Genomic DNA, 24687 nt, shown 5'->3' with positions numbered 1-24687 from the left:
GTGCCCCATATCACATGCCTATTAAATGGTGGAACTAGGCTGACTCAAATCCAGGTCTTCTGACTGTTTCTCAGTGCTCTTCCAACCACACTAGCCTTCTGCCCTGACAGAAAATGTCAATGACCGGGTCCCCCAAACATACCCTAAACTTTGTTCTGTTTCCCTGACTCTGTTTCCTCTTTTCTTGGATGAGGAACAACAACCCTGTGAGGAAGTACTGGGACAGAGATACCCATTTTACAGGTTAAGAGATTGTCAGAGAGGAAGTGACTTCTGGCTCCTACTACTTGAGGATGTCGGTCCAAAAGCCATGTTTCCCATTCATCTGTTTCATTCAGCCTTCTGTAGCTCTACTCTCCCATCTGGAAAACAGGCTGCTCTCCCTCTCTTGAGCACTCTTGCCCACCCACGGACATCCTTTCTCAACTCCTGTTCAGTACATGGTGAGCATTAACCTCCATCTCCCCCCGCACTGTGATGCACCGACCCAGGCTGCCCTCCTCCCCAGCTCCTCTTGCCAACCAGGTTCCTGATGTTTTCAAGAGGCAACTGAATCAGAGGGGCCCTTCCTTGGGTTTTATGAAGGACAATGGGGTCCATGACACAGTAGAGCAGCAAGTGCTCTGTACTTGACATCACAAGATGTGGGTTCAAATCTCGGTTCAGGAGCTAGCTATGTGATCTAGGGCAAGTCTCTTCATTTTTGGTTCATCCTCTAATCCCTGTACTACCTTGTCATAGAGTTGCTATGGGGAAAGTACTCTAAATCATAAAGGATTATATAAATATTAAGTGTGAAATCATATTTCTATTTCAAGGATCCATGTTTTGTTGGCACAAGGACTCTTTCTACCAACACAGGCACTGACTCCTTTGACTTAGCAGGTGGTCCCTGAGAGCTGTTGTGGCCAAAAGAGCCATCCCCCTGTGACCATCCTAGTAATGAACTTCTCCAAACTTTAGCCAGAGTAATCCTCAGGCATCAAAAATGCAGACCTTCCCCTGCTCCTTGACAGGCTGGCAATACCTCCCCAGAGTTTGTGCTTTCCTAGGATCACCTCTGAAAGCCCAGAGTCACCTTGGAACTAGGACATTATAAGAAGACTAAGAAAAATAACTATTGTTATGATTACCAATGGGGGTGGGGGTGGGGAGTCAGGCCTGTGATTTCATTGGCAAAGGGAATTCCCTGCTGAGGAAACACTGTCTATCACTGTAGACCAGCAACTTGTAGCCATAGAGAGTTGCCTGAGGTCACTTCCAAAAGGTCACAAATTGAATGTTACCTGTTAAAAGTTGAGAGGCAAAGCTTGGGCTCCTCAATCCAATTCCAAAATTCTTTCCATTATAAATACTCTGTCCTGGGGAGGTTGGGGATGGGGTGCTAGACAGGATAATGGATAGGGAACCAGGCTCATGGAGTCCTGAATTCAAATATAACCTCAGACACTTACTAGTTGCGTGACCCTGAGTGAGTCATTTAACCCTGTTTGCCTCAGTTTTCTCATCTGTAAAATGAGCTGGAGGAGGAAATGGTAAACCACTCCAGTCTCTTTGCCAAGAAAACCCCAAATGGGGTTTTCTAAAACAACTGAAAAACAATGATAAACCCCGCCTTCAATAAGGGCAAATACACAAAAGTAGGCAAGGGTAGGAATTGGAGAGCAGAGGTGTCATATTCACAGCTCACAGGCCAAATGGGGTCCACAACACTTCTGAATGTGGATGGAACAAGATCAGAATGTAATTGAAAAATATTTAACAAAAATGCATATATATAGTAAAGTATAATGTTAAAATGTGGTTTTCTAAATCAATCAGTACCCACAGGGATCCTGATGTATGGTTTGGTGCCTTCCTTCACCCCCCTACTCCATTTCCATTTGCGTTTGACACCCCCAGTACAGATTTTATGAAGGGGAGTCAGAAGTAGTTTTAGAACACAGGCCTTCCAGATTCTGAAGCCAACTCTCTATCCATTACCCCAACCTACCATGATAATGATAAACAATATTGCATAGAGGGACAGGAGACCTAGGTTCTTTTCCTGGATCTTTCAGTAATTTGTTGAGTGACCTTGGACAATTCCTCTTCCTGTCTGGGCCTCAGCTTTTCTGTTTTGTCTTCTGAATTCAGAAAGCCTTCAATTCTAGGCTAAGAGGCTTCCTTTCATGTTCTCTTTTTTTTTTGGGGGGGGGGTGCCGGGCAATGAGGGTTAAGTGACTTGCCCAGGGTCACACAGCTAGTTAAGTGTCAAGTGTCTGAGGCTGGATTTGAACTCATGTCCTCCTGAATCCAAGGCTAGTGCTTTATCCACTGCGCCACCTAGCTTCCCCCCATGTTCTCTTGAAGGAAGCACAAGGGAGGGACAGAACTAAAATGGTTGTTTTAGGAAGCTGACAACATTTAGGGATCAGTGAGGTAGAGACCAGAGTACAGAACTTCAGAATTGGAAAGGAAGTAAAGGCCACACCCCAAAAGTAGTCTCCACTATTACATGTCTGTCAAATGGTCTAGCCTCAGCTAGAAGAGCAAGCCCCAGTAAGGGGGAGCCCCTTGCTCCCCTACCCACCAGTCCTTTCCACTTTTTGACAGCTCCAATTATTAGGAAGCATTTTCTGAGTGGAAGTTTAAATGTGCTTCTCAGAGATTCCTACCTACTTCTCCTGGTTCTGTCCTCTGAGACCAGATGGGACAAGTCTAATCCCTCTTCCCCCTCCTGTCCCGACCCCCTTAGCTTTTGCTTTTCTAGACTAAACACCACTCCTCCCATTCCTTCAACTCATCCTAATGTGGCCTGGACTCAAGGGTCTTCAGCTTCTTGTGTCCCCTCCTCTGGCCACTCTCTAGTTTATCAATATCATTCCTAAACTATGTGTTCTAGAGCAGAGACAATATTCCAGATGTGTTCTGACCAGGCACAGCAGCAGCATCACCTCCCTATTTCTGGAAGCTCTGCCTCTGAGTATAGCTCAAGAGCAAAGTATCCTTTTTGATGCTTTTGACTCATGTTGAGCTTGTGGGCCACCAGAACCCTCAGATCCTTTTCAAATTTCCACCTAATCATTCCTCTACAACAATATACTTGTAACATTAAGAAAAACACACAACCTCAAGTTAAAATTTTGAATGGCTGTCCCGTGAAAGAAGGATTAGATTTGTTCTGTCTGACTCTATAGGGCAAGAGTAGGAGCAATGGGTGGAAATGTTTCCCTATTGAATTTCTATTTACTAGATTCAGCTCAAAGATTTTGTCTGTTGAGATCCTTTTAGATCCTAACTGTCAGCCAGCTATGCCTTCCAGCTTTGTGTCACCTGCAAATGTGATAGACAACCACCTATCTCTTTATACAAGTCCTTGATTGGGGGAAGTTTAGACGAGAACTCAGAACAGATCCCTGTGGACCTATATTGGAGACATCCTTCTAGAACTGACATTGCACCATTACAACTACTTTGAATCTAACCATTCAACCAGTTCCAAATGCATCTAACCATTATCTAGGTAGCCCAGCAGATAAAACTCTGGATCTGGAGTGAGAAGACCTAACTTCAAATGCTACTTCCAACACTAGTTGTATGTCCCTGGACAAGTCACTTGACTTCTGTCTGCCTCAATTTCCTCATCTGTAAAATAATAGCACCTACCTCCCAGGGTTGTTGTAAGGCTACAATGAAATGATAATTGTAAAGTGTTTTGCAAACTATATAAATGGAAGCTACCACTACTTTTCTTATCTAACTGTATTTTCACCTAATTCAAACCTTTCCAAATTTTCCACAGAATAGCATGAAATGCTTTATCAAACATTTTACAAAAATGTAGCTAAACACTAGCTACATCATTCCACTCATGTGCCAGTTTATTCACCCTGTCAGAAAAGGAAATAAGGTTAATCACTACATGATCCAATCTTGATGAAAGCCATGCTGGCTCTTTGTAATCACTATCTCCTTTTCTGGATGCTCACTAACCATCCCTTTAATAATCCATTCTAGAATTTTCCCAAGAATTAAAGTCAAGCTGGGTGACCTATTGCTTGTAGACTCTGTTCTTTTCCTTTTTTTAAAATCCCAGAAGAATGGATAGAATCAGTGGGGAGCCAGATACCTAGAAAGAAAAGTTGAGTTCTACAGTCAAAGATCAGTTGGAAATAGGAAGGTGCTAACCCATTGTGCCCTATTTATTCTCCCATGATGTCTTCCCGCCCTGCCCCCCCCCCTGCCCAGGGCAAAGAGAGTTAAGTGACTTTCCCAGAGTCACACAGCTAGTGTCACATGTCTGAGGCCAGATTTGAACTCAGGTCATCCTGAATCCAGGGCCAGTGCCACCTAGCTGCCTCTCCCCCATGCTGTCTTACAAGATTCTTGGGCTATCTGTAGCAGAAAAATGATTGCCTCTAGAAAATTTGGGGGAAAGGGGAAGCAACTAGTCAAGTAGTGAAGCCTTGACCCTCCTGCTTCTCCTCCTCTTCCCATACCTCCGACCTGGAGAGATATCCAAGAATAACAAATAAAGCAATCCCTTATAGTTTTTAGAACACGCTTCCAACCATTGTCACATATGATCCTCAATAATAATCCTGTGAGGAAATCAGTATAAGAATTAATATGGAGGAAAGCTGAGGCCCAGAGAGGTGACATCAACTTGCTGAACCAATGCCACATACCTTTTGGGTAGCAGAGTCTGAACCCCAAGCTCCTTACTTCTAGGACTCTGCCCCTCATGGCCAATGTGAAGTTTCTCCTCTCTCTAGTTTCTGCCCCTTCCGGAGACAGAAACTGAAGCCAATTTCACTTGGTGCTGAATCATGATGAGCCACTCATTCCTCCCCCAACCTTGCTCAGGAAAATCTTCATTTCACATGACTTCCTCTAATTCCCAAGGAGCCCCTGGCAGGAGGGGAAATTCTAGGGGCCCCACATGAAAATAGTGTCACGGCTGTATACAGGCTGACAAGGAGGCTGATGAGGGAGCTGTGGTGAGAGGGGGAGGGGAGAAGAGTTTCTGGGAAGGAGACAAGATGAGGAGGTAGGCAACTTCCCTAAAGCTACATGGCACTCCAATCATTTCCTACGTTCTAACTCTGTGGCTTTCTCTCTCTCCCCTTCCTAGACTGGCTCATCTTTATTCACACCACCGTCTCTTTTCTAATATAAATTTAATACTCGCTAGGTCCTCTATGGGAGGCAGCTGGATGGTGCAATGGATAGGGTACTGGGCCTGGAGTCGGGAAGACCTGAGTTCAAATCCAGCCTCAGATACTTACTAGCTGTGTGATCCTGGACAAGTCATGTCACCTCTGTTTGCCTTAATCTACCAGAGAAGGAAATGGCAAACCACTCCAGTATCTTTGCCAAGAAAAACCCATGGCCAGTAGGGTCCATAGGATCACGAAGAGCTGCACACAACTGAAGGACCAAACATCCAAAGGGGCTTTTAATACCTTTCCAGCCCTGGACCTTTGTTTCTACTCTCCTCCAAGCTGGAATACCCCCATTTCTGAGCACTTTAACCCCTCCCAGCTGTTGAGGTCCAGCTCTTTCACAAAGTCTTCCCTGCTCTCCATAGTCAGGAGTAATCATTTCCCCCTAAGATTTCACATAGCTTCTCTCTAATGCATGGATTATGTGAAATTTGGCAGGGTACTTATCTGAAGTTGTCTTGTAGATAGCAAGCCTGTGAGACTGAGATTAAGGTTGCTTACCTGCCTTAGGCTGTTGTACAAAGCATACACCTAATAAATGTCTGTTAAAACCCCCAATATGCTTTAGTCTCAAAGTGTTAATGGGGGAGGGGGGGCTGTGAAAGAGAGGAGAGGGGAGAAGAAGGGAGGGCAGAGGAGGGGAGAGGACAATGAGCAGAAGAGCAAAAACAGGAGAGGAGAGAGAGACCAAGACGCAGAGAGACAGGACTGAGGTGTATGCTCACAGGCAGCGAGAAAAGAAAGTTGGCTTGTTAGGGAGAGACTGAGGGGAGCTTCTTCCTGCATGGGGACCTTCCTGAAGCCCCCTCCCTTCAATTACTAACACACTCTTTCTCCTGAATTACTTTCCATAAATTTGCATTTACTAACGTGTGTGTGTGTGTGTGTGTGTGTGTGTGTGTTTTGAATCCCCACAATCCTACCACCAGCAGTAGCAGACTGGAAGCTCCTTGAGGGCAGGGACTATTGTTCAGTCATTTCAGTTGTGTCTGATTCTTGGCAAAGATTCTAGAGTGGTTTGCCATTTCTTTCTCCAGCTCATTTTACATATGAGGAAATTGAGGCAGAATATAGTGACCTCCCCAGGGTCACACAGCTAGGATGTGTCTGAGGCTGGATTTGAACTCAGGAAGATGAGTCTTCCTGACTCCAGGCCTGGTGCTCTATTCACTGCACCACCCAGCTACCCACCCGTATGTGTATGTGCTGTCATGCCTCTAAATGCTTAATAAATGTTTGAACTGAACAGAACAGCATGATGCTGTGTGGAGAAAGGACAGAGCTCCAGATCTCACTGCTACTCATTAAGGGCAGGACCTTGAACAAATCACTCAAACCTCTCTGGGCCTTAGGTTCTTCATCCATAACATGAAGGCATTGTACTGCACGATCTCTACGGTCCTTTTGAGTCTGATACTCGTATATATATTTCGGGTATCTCCGATTTTGTCAGGGAAAACACTCCCTATGGTACCTTTAGCACGCTTACTGTTTCGTGAGTTGCTGTTGCCCAAAATTAAAAAACCCATCACCTTGTGATCAACCTGATGATGACCATCCTTAGACTGGTCCTAACTAGAATCACACAGATGGTCTGTCACTGAAGCCATACAGGAAGCCTTTCTGTCTTGGTAAAACTTGGCAGAGCTTGGACTGTATTGGCATAGGCCACAAAAGTCCTGGGTCAAGAGAAGCAGCATGAGGCTCTATCAGGAAATAAGTACATCAGACTTGGGTTCAAATCCTACCTCGTTATTCACTAGTTGTGAGACCCTGGGCAAGTCATTTAGCTTTAGCTTAGCAAGTCATTATGTGCTTAGGTCCCTTCCAGCTGTGATATTCTTGGTTCTGTGTTTTGGTGTCCTTTTCATTTATGACATGTTATTCTTTCCTGGGCAGGGATTCCTGAATCCAGACCCATTTGGGCTTTCTTGATGCCCGAAATTTTCACCCACATTTGGTAGCAGAAGACAGGATTATTTTTGGGTTAATGGTTTGAGGGAGCTTTGTTTAATGAAGACAAATGGATTGATTTAACAAAACAAATTCACCAAACATTTCTAGTGCCTTAACATATAAGCTATCTCCCTATAGATAGCACTTTATTCCTTTTGAAGTGATTGCCTGATGTGACCCTTATAATAACCCTGAGCTCAACTGGGTGGGGATTATTATTCCTACATCAAGGTGGCAGACAATGAGGTCCTGACAAGTGTCTGGATTTGTTCTGGCTTAGTGGCAAAGGGTGCCAGAGTGAGAAACAGAACCCAGGTCTCCTGTGTCTCAGCTCAGTGCCCATATCAAGGCACCATGATGTCTTATATCTGTTCCCTTGAGGCCGCCTCACCATTGCTGTTGGGAATGAATGATTGAGCTGGCCCTTCCCAGGAGTGGCCTGCATCTCATCAAATAAAACAAAGAACACAGAAGGTGGAGACCATCAAGTCCAAATCTCTCATTAGAATTGGGGAAACTGTGGCCCAGAGAGAAGTGTTCTGCTTCGAGCTACCCAGTGCATCAATGGTAATGCCTATCTTCCTTACTTCATAATTCATTTATAGCCACAACTCTAAAACCAGAGATAGATACCCCCTTAAGGGACCCATGCTGAGGGGGGCTGTGTACCACCCCAGACTGAGATGAACTCAGTTTCCCCCACTTCAAAAGGCAACATGAAAAACCAACTGGCAGGAGAGGGAAGGAAAGGGTTAAAATGGCAACATCTGCACATAAGCCAGAGGGAAGCTATGACAGCAGAAAGAAATGGGATCAACCCCCTTTCCCTACCACCTCCCAAGCCTCCAAGCAACCTCCTCCCAATAAAGCACAAAGAGGTCACTGGCTATTCACCCGCCCAGCAAAGGAATCCACATTGATAAAAGAGGCCCAGCAGAGGCCCCTGGGAGAAAGGCCTATTACTGAGCCAAGAATGTACATCTACTGAAAGGAGAGCAAAGGCGGGTGGCAGGGGCTGCCTGAGCCTCGAGTCTGTCTCCCCTAATCCCAGCTCCAGATCAGCCTCCTCCCTGAGGCACCATCCCCCCAGCCCCATCTCCACTTGCCTCAAGTTATAAAGAAAAGATCACTGGGGAATAATCAGGGCACCAGACATTCTAGTGGCACTTCATACTTTTCCAAGATACTTCCACAGACTGGGTGCCCCCAGCCCCTTTATTATTTTTTTGTGAAAGGGATTGACTGTCGGGGAGGGGGAGGGGAAGGGGATTCACTATGAAATGGTGGTGCTGCCCAAACAAAAGTGATGGATAATTTTCTAAAAATGATTTTCCCAGGGTAGCCTGCAGCAGGGGGCAGTCCGCGGAGCCAGGAGACGTGGCTTTTACTGGACTGTGAGCTCCCAAAGGGGGGGAATTGAGCTAGGCTTGGTATCCCTTCCAGTCCAACAAGTGCTTAATAATGCTTGTTGAACTTAATAATGGGCACAAAGGGCTATAAAGCTGCCTATAAAGGTGCGGTGTGATTATTACCTTCTGATCCAGACTTTCTTTAGGTGGTCATGTAGTCAGGAGACCTGGAGGGAATAAATAGATTAATAATTATTAGGGACCTTAGAATTGATCTGGTCCAACCCCCTGATTTACAGATTAGGAAACTGAGGTCCAGAGACCCAAAGTCACATAGGTACTAAGTGGCAAAATTGAGATTTGAACTCAGATCTCCTGACTCCAGATCCAGGGGTCTTTCTACCCTAGCACCCACATGTAGGCAGCAGACTCTGTGTGCCTTGGTCTCGACACTTCTTGGCCAAATCTGGGACAAGTCATTTTCCTACATGGGGACCAATGTGGTAAAAGCACAGGAAATGGAATTTAGAGGTTATGGGTTTGGATCTTGGCTCTGCCACTAAGTCACTTAATCTCTGTGGGCCTCGGTTTCTTGCTCTGGGAAATGATCTTTAAATCTCATCTTGCTCAAAATCCCCTGATCTCGTGATTCTGTTTCCTAGTTTTCCCTAGAGATAGCTTGCTGTAAAGACTGGACTTTGAACTATAAGCATGAGATTTCTGTGTGTGTTGGGAGGGAGTTGGGGAGTGTGAGTGTATTTGAGACAGAGAGAGAGAGAGGGACTTAATTCCTATTCCTCACTTTCTCACATCCTCACGTCCATCCTCTACTGAGGCAGGAGAGGGAGGAGCTTGCTGGGTATGGAGACAGGAATGTGGGAGCTGGGCCCAACTTTCCAAGGCCTGCCAGTAAGAGGACAACCTCAACTAAGGAGCAAGGGGCTCATTCTTTCCACCTGGACTCTGGCAGTACAGGCCTGCCCTGGGGCAGAGAGCACTCATTTTTAAATTAGAGGAGCTGGGTTTCAATCTTAGTTCTCATATTTCCTAGCTGTGTTGTCTTGGGCAAGGTAAAGTCTCAGCTTTCTCATCTGTAAAATAAGAGGTTGGAATCGGATGACCTAAAGTCCCTTCCAGTTCCAGATGGAAGGACAGCAATAAATAAAAATCAGTGCATTTTTGTAGCCCTTTAAGATTTACACAGGACTTTTCTCACCATCCTCCTTTGAGGCACGTATTATCATCCCCATTTTGTAAGTGAGGAAACTGAGTCTCAGAGAGGGTAAATGACTGACCTTAGGTCACATGGCTAATAAATCAGAGCCAGGACAGAAATCCAGGTCTTCTGACTCCAAGTCTAATGAGTGCCTTTTACCCATTCCTACTCTTTAAGGGAAAGTTTTGAATAGGAGAAACATTGAATGAAAGACTGGGATGAGGATAGAGGGGTAGAGACCTGGGACTCTTCTGTCTTTGATAAGTACTTATTGAGTACCTACTCTGTGTTCAGCACTGTATAAAATAAAGAATTCCCCAAATTGGAGTTGGGTAATCTTCAAGTCCAACCCCTTTATTTTACAAATGGGGAAGCAATCAATCAATCTACAAGCATTTAATAACTGTGTGCTATATTCCAGGAACTGTGCCAAGAACAGGGGATACAGAGAAAAAGCAAAAATGAGAAAACAAAAGCCCAGGTCCTGCCCTCAAGGGGCTTACCTCCTAATGGGGAAACAACCCATACAAAGGACAGTACACTTAGAGGGAAGGCCTTGGGGGCTGGAGGCAGCACCAGCAAATGTCTTTTGCAGAAGGTGGTTTAGCTGAGTCTTGAAGGAAGCCAGGGGTTCTAAAAACAGAGGCGAGGAGGGGGAGCATCCAGAGGAATGGCCACATGGGGCACTAGTGAGTGGCCCGGCTGAGCCTGGAGTAGAAGCCAGGATCTCCTCTTCTACAGTTGAGGGCCCTGAAGCCCAGAGGAGGAAAGAGACTGCCCCGGGTGACTGGGTTCAGCACCGGCAGAACCAGAAGAAGGCTCCTGCGTCCTGACTCCTAAGCTGGGACTCTGACACCTCAAGAACCCTGCCACCCAGGAGCCTAAAATCCACTTGGAGAAATTCAATGAAGAAGTTCAAAATGAGAGATTAACTATTATTTGGTGTCTACCACCTTGGTATTGACTGGAAGAGCCCCCACAGAGATTGAGACTTGACTGGCCAAGCATTCCTTTGGGTCCCATGACACAAAATGGGGCTGTCCTTAGGTTACAACCTACATAGCAGCCAGGAGCAGCCTTAGATGACCCCTTCCCAGGACCTCATGCCCTGAGGGCATGTGTGAGGAAAGGCTTCCCATGGCCCTCAAAGGGTACCGGCTGCCAGCATGAGCAACATCTGCAGCCCTAGAAAACATCTGCCTCCCTGAGCCTAAAACACCTTCTGCCTGGGAGCTCGCAGAGAGAGCTGAGGTTTGGCTGGCATCGCAAGGATGGCGGTGCCAGTGGATGAACTGGGTAAAGTCCAGTATCCAAGGTGATCCTCTTTCATAACTGGATGCTGTCAACCTAAAAGAGCTATAAGGAACTGATTCATCAGAAGATCCCCGTCTGATGAGGCCTCAGATCACAGATATGTAAGGGACCTCAGAGGGCATCTGCTTCAACCTTTTTGTAGTACAGATGAGAAAACCGAGGCAAAAGGAAGCTGATCACCAATCGCGGTCACCTGAGTAGTGAGTGGCAGACATAGGATGGGGACCCAGGTCATCTCACTGCCAGTCCATGATTTCTTCTATTAGACCAGGTGGCCTCTCACTGAGCTGAAGCTCTCCTTCCTTCTGCCCCATCCCCTCCTCAGCAAGCTGGTTTGGAGCCGGAGCTCCCGACACACTCTCCCTTCTAATGCCCATACCCTAGGATCCTGAGCTCCCTCCGGCGCTCGGCTCAGCACAGTCCACGAGCACTTCCCCCAGCACCAGACGGTGACTCTGTACAAGGCAGATGTTCACAGGTCTGGTGCCTCTCCTAACATAAGTTACATAGTTTATAAATACTTAGGAGTGTATGTATTGTTTTCCCAATAGGAGGTCAGCTGCTTGAGGGCAGGGACAACTACTTTCTTTGCTTCTGTAGCTCAGTTCCCCAGTACTGAGCAGAGTCTGGCTCATAGCAGGCATTTTGCAGATGCTTGTTGATTGACTGACTGACTGTGGACACTGCCATTTGCTCTTGCTCCTCTGGTGCAACAGAGAGGTCCAGCCCTCTTCCGCACACCCCCAAGGATGGCTCCTCCCACCTGATAATGGAAGACTCCCCAGCCAGCCAGTTCTGTCTCCAGGCAGAGAACAACTAGCTAGGGCTCAGGCAGAGGATGAGGGACAACAATCCAAAACTCAATCGTTTTAGCATAAGGGGAAGCAAGCACTGGAGTTTAGCCTCCAGCTAAACTGCTCCCCTCATTCATGTCAGTAATGAGAGTGTGAGGCAGATGTCACCAAACATTGTCCAAACCACAGCTTTGGTGAGATCGAATTGGAGGACTGATTCCCTAAGACAAGCAATACTTTGTGCATTTTTCAAAGTCTTTTCCAAACCATCTGCTCCAGGAGCCTCACAAACATTACTGTAAATGAGGCAAAACACAGGTTATCCCTGTGTGACAGAGGAGGAAACTCAGGCCCAGAGAGAAGTGCTTTGCCCAGGGTCACACAGTGAATTGATTCTCATCCTGGGATCAGAACATGGGTTTCCTTAATTCCCTGGAGCACTGTTCTTCCCACTGAAAGGACATCTCCTGTGGCCCCTTTACTCTGCATTCCTTTGCCAGGTAACAATTCTTTTGTCCCTTTCATTCCTGGGTGAACCATCTGCCTGCCCCAGGAAGGTCACCAGGGCCCTGCTGGCAGTGTCTGAGATGTTATCCTCAGAGCAGCGGCAGCATCGTGGCATAATGCACACAGCCGGGCCTTGGAGCCAGAACAGCCTGAGCTTCCAGTGCTGCCCCTGAAGCATACTGGCTGTGGGACTCTGAGTAAGCCACATCACTTTTCAGTGACCTCAGCAAGTCTTTGTGACCATGACTCGTAGGACAGTTGTGAGCTACATCGGTAAAGAGTTTACTCATCAGGGAGCTCCCCACGCTGACCAGATCACAGGTCTGGACAAAGAAGAATCCTCACCTCACCCCTCTTGGTCCGAGTGATGAGCGAGCTCTGCACACAACCATGGGCTGGCTGACAGACTCGACAAGGATCTCATCTCTCCACTGTCCTGTCTGAAATGACTTTATATGGTTGAAAAATCCTCTTACCTGGCTCAGTCCCTGACCCACAGGGCTGGGGGTAAGGGGAGGACCAGATGTTCTCAGCTGAAAATCAGAGAGGGATGAAGAGAAGGTTAGCCAAGAGCTGTTCTCAGTGGCCACAGGGGAGGGGCCTGGGGAATCTGCAGACACAATGAAACTTGGTTGTGAAAACATCTCCCATAAGTACCAAACTTTGACAGTTTCACATTTCCAAAGCATGTGCATATTCATTATCTCACAGGATTTTCCCCAAAGCCCAGAGAGGCAAAGAGGGCAGAGAGCATTCTCTCCACTCCGTCAAGAAAGGGAAACTTTCATAATAATGTTTAGAAGGGGCCTCTGACACCATCTAGGCCAACACCCTTATTTTATTTAAAAATATTTTGTATTGGTACCTTTGTGTTTTACAGAACCTTCTTTTATGAATATATCCCTCCCCTTCCCCTCTCCCAAAAGCCGCCCATTTTGACAAAGAATGAAAAAGAAGTTCAGGCAAAACCAACCAACACACCCACTTCAGCACCCTTACTTTATAGATGAGAAAACTGAGGCCTAAAGAGTTGCCCTTCATTTCCAAATATAGCCCTCACCAACTCTCCTACCCAGAGAGATAGATGAAGTGAACTTTAAAGGAGAGCTGGCTGTTGAGTGATGGTGGCAGAGGGAAGGTCTGAAGGTGGCAGTGGAGATCAGGAGCATGCCAACTTCATCTCCTACTTTATGTGCCCAGGTCTGGGAGAGAGGGAGTAGCCAGCTTTGGAGAGGGTGTTAAGAGATAGGCTGTCTTCAGAAGTAAGTATTAGACAATGGGAGGAACACAAGTGGAAGGAGATTTTTAAAATTATTTCACAAATTTGATAAAAGAGGATTACAGAGAGGGCACAGTGGAAAGGACAGGGACTGGGGAGGGTGAAGACTGAATTTACTGCGTAGGGGAGAGCTGGCATTCCTAACATCTGCTACCTTTGATGTTCAACCTGCCCCTTTATACACAGGACTTTGAGCCAACCGAGTAAGTGGGGTCACACAGAGGGAAGATACAAGGGAGATGTGGCAAATCACCAAGTTTAACGTCTTCCTTTTGCACATGAGAAAGCAGTCCTAGAGAGAGGAAGTGATCTTTCATCTAGAGCCAGCAGAGACCCAAACCACCATTCTAGTCCAACCGCCTCATTTCCGAGATGAAAATCAAGGCCCAGGGAAGTCCAAGTGATGTATCCAAGGTCACACAGCAGCAGAGGTGGAATTTGAATCCAGGGGCTCTGGTACTAGAGATAATACTCATTCCATCTTCCTAATGCCAAGTCCAGTTGCTTTCCCCTGGACCACCCTGCCTGTCACAAGCATAACTTTGTGAGTTGTCAGAAAATTCAGTTCTAATTCTGGCCACTGCTGCTCCTTCTCTCATTCTGCTGGGCAGTGATGAAGAGCCCATCTCTACTCCCTATGTTTTATGATTCTCCATATTTGAGTGGATGCCTCATCTTTCTGAGTTCAAATCTGGTCTCAGACACTTACTAGCTGTGTGACCCTGGGCAAGTCACTTAACCCTCTTTGCCTCAGTTTCCTCATCATAAAATGAACTGGAGAAGGAAATGGCAAACCACTCCAGTAGCTTTGCTAAGAAAACCCCAAATGGGGTCACAAAGAGTCAGACGTGACTGAACAACAACAATTGACACGTTTGCTGCAGACAAGAGTCATCTCATACTGATCCTATACTGAAGTGGAGGTGTTATAAACCTCCATCTTTCATGGCAGGGAATTAACTGGGAGAAACATAGGATGATCGGGTTTAGAACTGGAGGGACCTTTAGAAACCATTTCATCCAAGCCCCTCATTTGAAAGAAGAGCAAACTGGGACCGAGAGAAGTGGAACACTGAAAATGTTTCAGAAACCCTACAAGGACATACAAATTCAAACTGTTACAGAAAGTTGTTTTTCAAGGTCACACAGGTGAGGCACAAAGCCCCGGGTCCAAGGTCTGAATCTATATCCATTGATTCCATGCTTAGTGTTTTTCCCATTACACCAGGAATACCTGTATAATATCTCCTGTTATTCCCAGGAACAGAAAAGAGTGACGAGAAAAGAGTTAAGACCAGAAGAAGGGGGAAGGCAGTTTGAAAGGTTACAGTTTGTAAATAGAGAGTGCAGGAGGGTGCATTATGAATAGAGGCCAGGAGAAAATGGTCTCAGAGGTTTAGGGGACTCTCCAGAGGACAATGTAGCATGAATTTGAGAGTGAAGGGGGGGGAAAGGGGGGGAGGGGGAGGCTGACTTCCTCAATGAGAGGCCAGAAGAACTGAGTTTTAGCTTAGATTGGGGGGAGGGTTAGAAGCAAAGAGAAACCATTACTTTGAAAGAGAGTTAGGCAAGAGAAAGATCTGGGTAGAAAGGGCTGAGCTCAGAGGAATAGCTTTAACTGAGGAAATCCCTAAGCAACATTTCTGCCTTAAGCCTGACTCTGTAACTATGCCATGAACCTGTAATTTTCTCAACTGTGTATGTACCCTGTAATTTCTCACACTGTAGCAAAATTGGTTATTCCAAAGTCAGGAGGGAGTGGCTCAAAATGAGGTGCCCCTTTAAGCCTGTGATTGTATCAGTAGAAGAAATGGCCAGGGGAAGCACAGATTTAGAGTTGGAATGGACATTAGAGAGTCTAACCCTTTCATTTACAAATGAAATAACGGTCCAAAGGGTTAAATGACTGGAACCAGAGTCACCAGGATAGAGCTGGGACTTTCCTATTGGGGTCCCATTGGTGTCTTATTATACAGAACAAAGGCATGACTAGTTTCCCCTCATTTTCTTAAAAGTCCCATAATACTTGCCCCCTCCACCCACCCTGATATTTCATCACAATGTCTGCTTTTAGATTTTAAAAAAATTCTCAGCATGTTCCTCTTTCATGGTGAAGGGCAAGGCTGTCTTTTTTTTTTTTTTTAAACATCATTCTAACGCGAGGTTTGCTCAAACATGATCCCCTCGACATTCACCCCCTCAGACCTCGGCCACCTGGAGATACAATTACAAATCTCTCTCTTTCCCAACTGGGCCTCACCCTCAACCAGCGATCTGAGTCACTGTTCCCATGGTAACGCTCAGGCAGGTGGGGAAGGGGCCAGTTTCTCCTATGCTCCACAGATGAAATTTCCCTTTAGGAAATTTCTATGAATATACTATAACCAAAAAAAAAAAAAAAACCCAACCCAACCAACCATATATCAACTCATTGTGAAAAGGCATTCATTAGGATTGATCATTTTAAAAAATCAACTTCAATAAGCAGGCCTCTATTTGAGATGAAGAGCCCAAGAAAAGGAAAGACAGGGGTTCCTGGCAGAGGGGACCTAGGTTAACTTGTGTGGCCAGAGATCAGACATCTTAGGCAGCCCCGTCTGAGTCAAATATATAGAATACATTTTGTTTGCTTTTTTACTTTTTATTTTTTTTTTGTGAGGCAATTGGGGTTAGGTGACTTGCCCAGGGTCACACAGCTAGTAAGTGTTAAGTGTCTGAGGCCGGATTTGAACTCAGGTACTCCTGACTCCAGGGCCGGTGCTCTATCCACTACGCCACCTAGCTGCCCCTTAATTTTGTACTTATTTATCTGGTACAAGTTATTTCCTCTAAGTAGAATGAAACCCCCTTGAAGGCAGGGGAGGCAATTGGGGTTAGGTGACTTGCCCAGGGTCACACAGCTAGTAAGTGTTAAGTGTCTGAGGCCGGATTTGAACTCAGGTACTTCTGACTCCAGGGCCGGTGCTCTATCCACTATGCCACCTAGCTGCCCCTTAATTTTGTACTTATTTATCTGGTACAAGTTATTTCCTCTTAGTAGAATGTAACCCCCTTGAAGGCAAGGACTGTTTTTGTTTTGGTCTTTCTAACTCCAGCACCAGGTATGGTACCTGGTATGGTACTTGGTATGTACCAAGCATTCAATAAATGCTTGTACAGTGACAAGGGAGGAAGCATGGTGTAGTAGAAAGAACATTAGCTGTGGAATTAGAGGAGTTAGGATCAAACCCTGCCTCTGATATGTTTACTATCTGTATAACCTTAAGCAAGTCACTTCACTTTTCCTTTGGTGGGGGGGCAGTTTACTCAACAATAAAATGGGGGGTTCCAAAGGACTCATGATGGAAAATGCTCTCCAAATCCAGAAAAAAAAGAATTGTTGAATCTGGATGCAGATCGAACCACCCTATTTCTATTGTTTTGTTGTTGTTTTTCTTTTTTGAGGTTTTTTCTTTTTGCTCTGATTCTTCTCTCACAACATGACTAATGCAGAAATATGTTTAATGTGATTGTAGATATATAACCTATATCATATTACTTGCTGTCTTGGGGAGGGGGGAAGGAAGGGAGGGAGGGAGAAAAATTTGAAACTATAAATCTTATAAAAACAAATGTTGAAAACTATCTCTAAATGTAACTGGAAAAAATAAAATGTTTATATGGAAAAAAATTAATAAATAGATAAATAAGTTGGGGAAAAAAACAATAAAAGAGGGGGAGGTGCTGACTCGATGGCTCCTGAGATCCCTTTTGGCTCTAGACTGAGGATCCTCTGAATGAATGCACAGGGCCTCACACTAACTTTAGCTTCCCCCTGAAGGAGGGGCTTCCAACAAGCATTTATTTAGAAAGCACTTGCTATATATCTATCAGGCACTAGAGATATGGAAAAGGGCATACATGGGGTTCTAGCCCTCAAGGAGCACACATTATGATGGGGGAGACAAAAGCAACTGAATATGTACTTAGCAAGATTTATAAATAAGGAGGGAATCTCAGAGGGAAGGCACTGCTAGGGTGAGAGGGGGCAGGCCAAAGTAGCAGAAATGTGAATTAAGGCTCATGGTACAAACAAGAGAACTTTTACTGAAAGGCCACAGTGCACATGGCTATGTGGTAACTTGGAGGAGATGTGGGAGATTCAATAAACATTGATTTAAGTGTCTACAATATACAAGGTGCCGCGTTCAGCTCTGGGTATACAAAGATAGGAAGGACATAGTCCAGCCCTTCTTTCAGGAAGCTTCTATTCTAATGGGAGACAGAACAAACACCCAAATAGCTATGATCAAGGACAAGTGTGGTTAAGTGCAAAAGAGGAATATGATACACCGTTCCAGCCCTCGGAGAGTTTCCAGTCTAGCTAAGAAGACAAGACTCACACCCAGGAACAGAGAAATAACCACAGATGACTGTTTCTATTATCCATTGTCTCCCTCCTCCCAGTTCCGAAACCACCACCCCTTTGCTGCCTCTTTCCTGGATTACTGCAATAATCTCCATTGCAGGAAGGGGCACGGGGGAGGGAAGGCTACAGGGGGAAAATTTAAGTGACATAAAAACAAGCTATGGAAATAAAAAATAATTTTCTAAGTCTCCTTTCCTTTAGTTTCCCCACTCCTGGCCCAAGCTGCCCATTCTAACAAAATCATCTTCCTAATGCCCTTCTCTGGTCATTTCCCTTATAGAATATCAGAGATAGAAGATGTCCTAGAGCTTAGCTGGTCCAGCCCTTCTGGAAGGGAGAATCTTTTCCCTGGCTCAAAAAACCTACAGGGGTTTCTTACTACCTATTGTATCTTGTCTCAACAACTCCTTCAGGGGGACAGCTAGGTGGTGCAGTGGATAAAGCACCAGCCCTGGATTCAGGAGGACCTGAGTTCAAATCTGACCTCAGACACTTGGTACTTACTAGCTGTGTGACCCTGGGCAAGTCACAACCCTCATTGCCCTGCAAAAAAACAAAAAACAAAAACAACTCCTTCAGGAAAAATGCATTAAGCTATTGTGCAAATTCTTTCACTGGATCAATGTTTTTTTGGTTTGTTTTGTTTTTTTTTTTGGGTGAGGCAATTGGGGTTAAGTGACTTGCCCAGGGTCACACAGCTAGTAAGTGTTAAGTGTCTGAGGCCGGATTTGAACTCAGGTACTCCTGACTCCAGGGCCGGTGCTTATCCTCTGTGCCACCTAGCTGTCCCTAGGATCAATGTTTATTAAGTATTATTTTGGGGCATTATTGGAAATAAATAAATCTGGCTATGCAAAAATTTTAAAGTAACACCTCCAAAATAAAAGGAAATAGGTCAGGGGAAATCTTGGTAATAAATATATAAAATAAAAACACAATTATGTTTATTCCTCCAGTTGATAAATCACCAAAGAGTATCAAGAGACAATTCTTTAAAGTGAAAAAAAATTATCAATAATCACTTGATAAAAATTTCAAGCTCTCCAACAATCTGAGAAAACAACTCTGAAGTAATAATAATAATGGCTAACACTTATATAGTACTTACTATGTGCTAAGCACTATACAATTATTATCTCATTTGATCCTTACAACAACCCTGGGAGGAAGGTGCTATTATTATCTCCATTTTACAGATGAAGAAACTGAGGCAGGCAGAGGTTAAGCAATTTGCCAGAGGTCACACAGCTACTAACTGTCTGAGGCCAGATTTGAACTCAGGTTTTCTTGACTCTAGTCCCAGCACTCTATCCACTGCACCACCCAAAGTACTACTTTGCACCAATCTTACTGGCAAAGATAAATAAAACAAAATACAATAGAGGCAGAGCTATAGAGGGATGGTCAAGTTAGCAGGCTGTTGGCAGAACTGGGAATCTGCATACAGTAGTCTTTTTGGAGAGCAACCTCAAATTATACAATAAGAATTACAAAACAGATCATATCTTCTGACCCAGAAATCACACAACTAGGACTGCATATGACCTAAAAAAATACTGAAAAGGAAAAAAAGGTAGTGGTAGAAAAATATTCACAGCTGTATTAGTTGCAAAAGAAAAAAAAAAAGGAAAAAAACCCAACCTGGAAACATCCTACATGTTAAACAACTGAACAACTACTGAATATCTTCTCTGAATTACTTCTCTGTCTGCATTTGGGGAGAGGCAATCCTGGCATAGTGGACAGAGGGCTAGCTTGGAGCCAAGAAGGTTTGAGTCCCACCTCTGACATGCTGACTGTATGACCCTAGAGAAGTCACTTAGCCTCTAAGGGCTCTAGACAAAAGGTATTAACCTGCATTGGTGGAGGGAATTCCCTCATACGTGAGTTGCCCATATCAGTGAAACCACAGGCCCACATCCTAGTCTCACATCTTGGAACACCTCTCACTTTCCTCTCCACTTAAAACATAAGCTCTTTTTAGGCAGATTACTGTTTCATTTGGGGGGGTGGGGTGGGTCTTAGTATCTCCAGCACCTAGACCAGTGCCCTACAAATCTTAATAAGATCACAGGACCATAGATTTTGAGCTAGAAGGGACTTCATCAATCGTCTAGTTCAGTTCTCTCATTTTACAGAGGAGCAAACAGATACCCAGAGAGGTTAAGCAACTTAGGTGTTAAGCCACTGAACCAGAATTCAAACCTAGGTTCTCTCATTTCAATCCTAGTATGTTTTCTATTATGCTGTAAGGGGCTAAAATTCTAGCTAGTCTGTCTAAAATATCTAGTGAGTGGTCGCCAATAAATTATAAGTTTTAGCAAGAGTTTAGACTTTCAAGCATTTATTAAGGAGGATAAGAATTTGGTGAAGAGAGAAAGAGGCCTATCTATCAAAGGGAGCACACATTTCTGTTCCACTCTCCATGAGAGTCCTCATGAGAGTGAGCCACACCTCCTTCATCCCACAAGCCTCCTGTGAAACTGGCAACATCCCATCCATATGCACACACATCTCCAAGCTAATTGGCTGGTAGCCTTGATTGACAGTACCCATGAGCGAACGTCGCTTCCTGACACCAAGGAAAGTTGCATGGCTTGCCCTCAGACACCTTCTCCTCATGGCAGAGCTTTCCTACAGTAATTCTCCAGCAGGTGGCGTCATTCCGATCATTACAATGCCACACAAATTAGGCAGCTGGGTGGCACAGCGAGCAGAGTGCTGGGCTGGAATCAGGAAGAACTGAGTTCAAATCTAGCCTTATACATTTACTACCTAAGTGACCTTGGGCAAGTCACTTAAACTCTGTTTGCCTCAGTTTCCTCATCTGTAAAATGGGGATAATAATAGCACCTACCTCTTGTAGGTTTTATGAGGGCCAAATGAGATAATAATTGTAAAGCGATTAACACAGTACTTGGCACATAGCAAGTGCTACATAAATGTTGGCAATCATCATCATCATTAGTATAGTTTAACTGTTGAGTTAAAATTTAAGGATATCAGTGTGACTATTCTATTGTAAAATCTTAAAAAAAAAGAGGGCAAAGACAGAATACAAAGAAATCTGGGGAAAACAAAATGCAATGCTGAAGGAAGAAATCAGAATCAGAATGACCCAGCACACTGACAACATCCACAGAAAAAAAGAAACAAAATTTTTGAAGTCCACAGAGAAATTGGAAGATAACCTAGAGCAAATAAGTTGTTTTGTTGGGTTTTTTTTACCATTTTTGCCAAAAAGATTAAAATTTCTTTTTTATGAAAATGTAACTAGTTCAGTTTTTATGGTTTTACTTGGAATTGTATTCTTTATTTTGTTTATTTGTATTTCATTTTGTGGTAGGGTGGCATAATGAGGATTAAGTGACTTGCCCAGGGTCACACAGCTAGTAAGTGTCAAGTGTCTGAGGCTGGATTTGAACTCATGACTTTCTGAATCCAGGGCCGGGGCTTTATCCACTGCGCCACCTAGCTGCCCCTTTTATTTGTATTTCTTGAGACTGTCATGTTCATGAACTGTATTTTGAAAATAAATAACAATGATCTCCTTCAAGGCCCTCTATCATCTTGTCCTACCCATTTTTTCCCAACAAATCTCTCTCTATGGTCTAGCCTAGACTTTAGGCTCTGACCAGGACAATCTCTTGAGTGACTCATAAAGGTGAAATGGTCATTCACCCCCTCCTTACAACATCTACACGTGGTCATTTACCCCCTTCTTTCATCCACAGATTATCATTCACTTCCTTGTCACAGCATCTATGAACTGGTGCTACACCCCCCCCCAAATGATTGATTTCACCTTACTACCCTCTATCTTGCTACTTGCTACCTCTGTAACCACAGGCAAATCACTTCCCTTTCCTAGACCTCAGTTTCCTTATCTACAAAATGAAAGATTAGACCAGGCCCTGACACCCATTTACTCCCAAAGGCTATCTTTGTTCCTGATGCTTCCACTCTTGGAATCTCACCACTGCCACACCAATCTCCAGCTGGATCCAAATCAATGCCACCTCTTCCAGGAAGCTTTCCCAATCCCTCTCAGTCAGAAACATCGTTTCCTTCCTCAGATCTTGATCAGCACTCTGTACCTCTCTCATGTATTCATTATATTCTACTTTGTATGGTGGTTATTTTCATGTGAGCCTTATTCCACCACCCCAAGTCCCTAGTTAAATTGTTAAGTGCTTGAAATGGGGGAGGGTGGGGTAGGCAACGAGGGGACTGTGGAAATTCCCAGGCCCCGGCTCTTCTCATCGCACTTCCAACTAGACTTCATGTGTGAGGAAAAAGACCATATCCTAAACTTCTCTATATCCCTATGGCTGAGCCCAGAGGAGGCACTCAATACAGAAAGGTTGGCTGACTATGTATACACATTTATGGGTTCTCTCATCCCATCCAAGTTATATTTCCCACTATTTCCTGTTCTTCCTATTAATAAGTCGGTGGCCCTATTTTTAGCAGGGTTTGATTGAGATAATAAGCCACCCTTGACTGACAGTATCTTGTGCTTCCCAAGTTTGTAATTCTTTCCCAGGAAGCCCTTGCTGGAAGTGATTACCCAGCAAGAAGTCCCCCTCCCCAACCCCCACTATTCCAAAGTAGCAGCCAGTGGGGGTTCTACAAGGTTCTCCTTTTTCTCCACTAAGGAAACACATCAGGGCTCAAGACAGCATAAAGGTGACAGTGTGGAGTAGCTGAAAGAGCCTTGGCTAGAGAAGCAGCAGACCTGGTTCTAGTCCTGGCTTTGTCACTAATTCACTATGTGACTATAGGCAAGTCACACACCCTTCTGCATCCCTCCACCCCCACCTCTGTCGAGCTATCTACATGTAACATAGGATGATTTAGAGCTGTAAGGGACTTTTGAGATCATCCTGTCCAAATCATTCAATTTATAATCCATATATTATATGTTACAATCCATTATAATTTATAATATAATTTATACTCCAAATGGGAATTTGGAATCCCAAATTTCCTTAAATGAATATTAAAATAAAGTTTAAATATATGGATAAATGAGCAAATATTTCAAATGGACCTGTGATCTCATCCATTTTAATGTTCCTTGCAATAATGGAGTTTCATAACCCATTCCTGTCTGTCAGTCAATTAGTCAGTCAACTAGGAATGTGTTGCTTCCCTCCTCCCCCATTAAAATGTGAGTTCCTTAAGAGCAGGGATTGTCTTACTTTTCTATTTTTATCCCAGCACTTAGCACAGTGCTTTGTACTTAGTAAATGATTAATAAATGCTTTATTCATTCATTTATTAAGGTTGACAACTAGACTTTGAGCTTGAGGAAAAGGACCATGTCCTTGATTTCTCTATATCCCTATGGCACAGAGCACAGGGAAGGCCCAGGGGAGGCACTCAATACAGATAGGCTGGCTCAACTGTATACACATAGTTGGTTATGACTTCTCTCATCCTATTCAAGTTATATTTCCTACTATCATATAGCCAAGCACTGTGCTAAGTGTTGGGATACAAAGAAAGGCAAAACAGACCCTGCTTTCAAGAAGTTCGGTGCAATGCTTGTTTCTCCTGTGTGACTTATCCAGGTCCTCCTCAAAATTCACTACAGAACATTCAACCAACATATTAATGGGACCCTTAGGAAGCTGAAGCCCAGAGAAGTAAATGGACTTGGGTAGCAGAGGCAAGATTCAAACCCACATACTATGAGGCCAAATCCTACACTCTTCCCACTTGGCCCTCGTTATGACTTCATTTCATTCCCACTCCTGCTTTGGGAAGTAGTCTTGCTCTGCAGGATCCCGAGGATTGAACTTCAACTATTTTGGTCCAATAGAAGAAGCAATTTCCTAACAGCCAGAGTTCTCTAATACTAGAATGGTCAGCCTCCTCAGAAAGTGAGTTTCCCCATTATTGGAGCAGTTTTCACAGGGCCTAGAAGATGAGCTTGCAGGGGATGTTTGTACTGAGTGGGAGGTTAATGAGATAACCTCTTAGGTCTCTTCAAGCTAAGAGATTAGGATTCATCTACAGTCCTGACCAGAGGATCCTAGGATTCAGAGCCAGAAGAAACCTTAGGACTACCATTCAAGTTCTGCCATTTACTACCTGTAGGACCTTGGGCAACCCTGTGGGCCTCAACTTCCCGATTCATAAAAGGAGGGCGTTGGGATAGATGACTTCTAAGGTCTCTTCCAATTCTAAATCTATGATGTTATGATCTAGGCTGGCTTCCTTCAATGAAGAAAATAAGGCCCTGAGAAATTAAACAATCCCCCCACCCCCAAGATTACACTAGTAATAGGTAACTAAGCGGGGCAGCTAGGTGGTGTAGTGGATAGAGCACCAGCCCTGGATTCAGAAGGACCTGAGTTCAAATCCAGCCTCAGACACTTGACACTTACCAGCTATGTGACCCTGGGCAAGTCACTTAACCCCATTTGCCAAAGAAGAAGAAGGAAGAAGGAAGAAGGAAGAAGAAGAAGAAGAAGAAGGAAGAAGGAAGAAGGAAGAAGAAGAAGAAGAAGAAGGAAGAAGGAAGAAGGAAGAAGGAAGAAGAAGAAGAAGAAGAAGAAGAAGAAGAAGAAGAAGAAGAAGAAGAAGAAGAGGTAACTAAGCTAAAATTGAAACCCAGGACCACTTATTCCAAATCTCATCCCTTTATCC

At 44.5% G+C, this 24687-nt stretch overlaps 1 protein-coding gene across 23 annotated transcripts in view; it reads right to left on the bottom strand.

The window, feature by feature from the left end:
• SRC (SRC proto-oncogene, non-receptor tyrosine kinase) overlaps positions 1 to 24687 on the bottom strand; it is a 115367-nt gene that overhangs the window by 44202 nt on the left and 46478 nt on the right. For 11 of the 23 annotated variants that reach the window (XM_043990305.1, XM_043990315.1, XM_043990301.1 and 8 more), the window contains 2 exons: positions 12820 to 12876; positions 8696 to 8739 (listed from right to left, as the gene is read on the bottom strand). The exons of 5 other annotated variants lie outside the window; for them this stretch is intronic. The gene's annotated coding sequence lies outside the window, so the exon portion shown is untranslated. Of the gene's footprint in view, positions 1 to 4033; positions 4095 to 8695; positions 8740 to 12688; positions 12756 to 12819; positions 12877 to 24687 lie in introns of those variants that run through there. 7 more of the 23 variants (XM_043990308.1, XM_043990306.1, XM_043990313.1 and 4 more) reach the window with 3 other exon arrangements.

The sequence above is a fragment of the Dromiciops gliroides genome, chromosome 2 (assembly GCF_019393635.1).
Source record: "Dromiciops gliroides isolate mDroGli1 chromosome 2, mDroGli1.pri, whole genome shotgun sequence".
NCBI lineage: Eukaryota > Metazoa > Chordata > Mammalia > Microbiotheria > Microbiotheriidae > Dromiciops > Dromiciops gliroides.
This window is presented reverse-complemented; position numbering and strand designations above follow the sequence as displayed.